Here is a 3924-nt window from a genome sequence, read left to right on the forward strand (position 1 = left end):
CCAAATTGCTTGTTTACATATTCAGTTCCATTGTCAGATCTGATCACCTGCACCTGCACATTAAATTGGTTTCGCACATAGGCATAAAACTCCTGAAAACATTGGAATACCTCATCTTTATGTCGCATGAGGTACACCCAAGTCATGCGAGTGTGGCAGTCTATAAATGTCACAAAATATTTCATTCCACTAACAGAAACAACAGGACATGTCCACACATCAGAGTGAATCAGCATAAACGGGGATATACTCCTTAGCCCCTTACTCAAATATGAGATTCTTGTGTGCTTTGCATATTCACATGCATCACACACAAGCTTACTCTTGTCTACTCCACGCATTACATCAGGAAACATCTTACTCAACTTATCAAAAGCCATATGCCCCATGCGACAGTGATGGATCATCGCCATTGTCTCACTTACTCCAACTAGTACATCCAAAATAGGACTAGCACCAGACCTAGACACATCACAATCCATATACCACAATCCACTACGCCTGGTTCCTGTCCCAAGTTTCCTTCCAGTCATCCTCTCCTGAATCAAACATATTTTCTTATCAAGAGTTATTCGACAATCTATCTGATCAATCAAAGCACTTAGAGAAAGCAAGTTCACAGGAAAAGCTGGAACATGTAATACATCAGATAATTTAATAGTGGGTGTACATTGAACTGATCCAACTCCTTTAATCAGTTGTGAGGTGCCATCAGCAGTTTGTATTGCTTCACAATGTGTAATTGGGTACTGAGTATATGATTCAAACTCAGTTGAGGTACCCGCAACATGCTTGGATGCTCCAGAATCTAATATCCAATCTGGAAGGAAATCATGTGTGGATATAGATGCATTTGCAAAGTTACCTTCCCCTGTATAGACAAAGTGGGCAAAGTTCCCAAAGGTGTTGTCCTCCTGGCTTCTACTCTTCGACTCCCCTTGAGAGGTTGTTGACGTCCCTTCTTCTTGCGTTGCCAAGTTAGCCAAGTTTGCTTTGAAGCCACTGGAATAATTCGAACCCCTCGAGTTACCTCTGCCTCTAACTCCCCGGTATCCACCTCGGCCGTAACCTCTTCCCCTACCACGTATTTCTCTGCGTTGTGCTGTGCAATTGATGCTTATGTGACCTTTCTCTCCACAGTTGAAGCACTCTCTTGTCTCCTTCCATTCAGACACAGTAAATGCTGAGCGAGATGCATTCGCTTCTCCAGTCCTGGTCAACTTCAACCTGACCTCCTCCTGTGCCATTGCTGCAACTGCCTCCTCAAGCGAGGGGAGCTTTGGCTGATGAAACAACCCAGCACGCCTTCCTTCAAATTATGAGCTAAGTCCCTTCAAGAATTTCATCACTCTCCTACGCTCTACCCACTTCTTAGTAGCAACTATACATTCTGAATGTGGTAACTCTAGTGGATCATAGTGGTCTAAGTCAGCCCACAAATGCTGCAATTCTGCTACATACTCCATCACCGACTTATCCCCTTGTTTTAGCTCATTTACTCTATCCTCAATCTGCGCCATAAGCATTATGTTCCCTTTCCCGGAGTACAATGTTTCCAGGGTTTTCCATACCTCTGCTGCATGGGGAAGAGTCTCCACGGCTGCTGCAATGGATGGGGTCAAGGAGTTCAGCAGCCATGCCACCACCAGAGAGTCAATGACACTCCACTTCTTCCACTCTTCACTTGCCCTGTTCGCCGGTTCATCTACTTCCCCTCTGACATAGCCTTCCAGCCCCTTTGTCCTCAATATTAGCAATGCCCTTCTGGACCAGCTTAGGTAGTTTGTGACCCCTTCCATCTTGATTTCATTTGGCATCAGTTCTATTTTCTGTATCACCTCAGGCTGAGGAACAAGCGCACCTGGGGAAGCCACACCCTCCGCCTTGACAGTGATGAGCTCAGCTAGCTTCTCCAACGCCTTTACCAACCCCTGGTTGTCCCCCATCTTTCCAATCTTGAATCACACCACTAGCAACCTCCAGCAACCACTGCTCCCCACTTTCACCTCTCTACTACCTCCTCCCCTCAGATCTGGGATTCCACCTCTCCTTCTTCCACACAAGCCTTCTCCTCTCAGACAATCGCCAGCAAGCACAACCAGCCAACCACCATCACCACTGCTGGGGTTGGGAACCCAAGCTCTGACACCATGTAGAATCAGGGGAGAGAGGGGTGGCGGCTGGGATAGAAAGATGGCCTGGTATTGTATTCTATTGGAGTTAGGGTTTCCTGTACAAGGGGGCAGCACATATATAGGCTGCAGGGTTACATGGGCCACATGGGCCATAAGCACACACACACACACACTGAAATACAGATAAGACACAGCCCAACAAAGAGGTATGGCTTCGAGCGCACCAACCACCAGATACTATGGCGTGCCGATCAAGGTCATAAGCTAATGTGTCCCGGTCAAGATCATAACCCGATGCACTCGAGGATTGAATGATAGTTCGATGTGCGGAAATTCGCAGGGGTACGTAAGTGCGGGGGCACTCACCCGCAAAGCCCTACCGCCCGCTCGATTTGCCTCATGATTCACGAAGTAGTTGTTCGCACGAGGGCATAGTAAAAAAAATCCCTCAAAAGGCTTTAAGTTTCAACAATTAAGCTTATGGTTTTTGCATCTAAAAATGACCAATTTCAGCAAGTTTAAGAGATATATTTTTAAGCAGTTTTTTCTATCGGTTGTCATGGAGATTTTCGTGCATCCAGTTCCAAAGTAATTTTAAGCAATTTTTTCGATCATAGACACAAAATAACTGATATTTATCGGTCGCTAGTCTAAGTTTCAACACTGAAACTTTACTTTTTTTAAAGTCGTCAAAATATATTCAAAATGGATCTTATATCAAAGCGCTGATCACAAGAAACACGAATATGAAAACAAATCTTACTTTGGAATTTCCATTTAAAGCATATAGAACTTTGAAAATCGGAAGCAAAAATAAAAAACCGGCACCAGGGACCTGAGCGCCCCTGCACTTGGGTGCCACAAATCCTTGCCCGTTTGATGTGTGCTTGATCAAGTGAGAGTTGCTCGAGACAATATGACACTAAAACTCTATCGCGAATACGCGAAACACTTGCGTATCATTGTATTGATCATAGGAGAAGATTTGACAAAGACATTACAGAGATAGCCTTGATGCCGTACATAGGTGTAGTAATGGGGTCACCGGGAATATGTGATGTCTCCTTTTCATCAATAGTCAAAATAGCATGACTGATTGTGGTTCAATGTCTCAATGGTCCGTTCCGGCTTGGACCCAATGCTGGAGATCTAAACTTGTCAGATTGAGAGATCAAAGTCTGCTTAAGAAGAACTCTGAAAAACAAATTCGGGCATGTCACGTGCATGTGTGTGTGTGTGTGTGTGTCCGCGCGCGCGCGTGATTGAGAGATCAAAGTCTGCTTAAGAAAAACTCTAAAAAACAAATTCGGGCATGTCACATGCGTGCGTGCGTGTGTGTGTCCGCGCGCATGTGTGAGAGTGCGCGCGCCCCAATTCAACCTTCTTCCATGATGGGAAGCTTCTACTGTCAGTTGTGTTGATGGTCTTAAACTGGTCATCTCACGGTGACGTCATGAAAGTGTGTTGTTGCACACTACTGTGTAAGGAAAATTTGCAGGAATGGTTAGATTTTGCTGAGAAACAGTTTCTCTTTCTCTCTCCCATCTGCGGTGGCTAGGTCACTCATCCCCTTCAAGCTTTGTCGGCGAGCCCGTGGATCCACCTTCCCTTTGCCTGCCGTTCAAACGACCTGTGGCGGGGAGGAGAATCCCAGTGCCGCGTCTCCAGCTAGTAGTTTAGGTTAGGGTTTTTTTTCTTGCAAGAGCGGTGTTCTGGTGGATGGCAATGCTTCATTTTTGAGTTGGTCTTCTGGGCTTCGATTCTCCTCGAGTTCGTCCATTGAGACGAA

General features: G+C 45.6%; 1 pseudogene; it reads right to left on the reverse strand.

The window, feature by feature from the left end:
• Positions 1–495: 495 nt before the first annotated feature.
• Positions 496–1946, reverse strand: LOC147976889 (uncharacterized; annotated as a pseudogene).
• Positions 1947–3924: the final 1978 nt, after the last annotated feature.

This window comes from Triticum urartu, chromosome 4A, assembly GCF_056163025.1.
Source record: "Triticum urartu cultivar PI428250 chromosome 4A, HENAU_Tu73, whole genome shotgun sequence".
Lineage (NCBI taxonomy): Eukaryota > Viridiplantae > Streptophyta > Magnoliopsida > Poales > Poaceae > Triticum > Triticum urartu.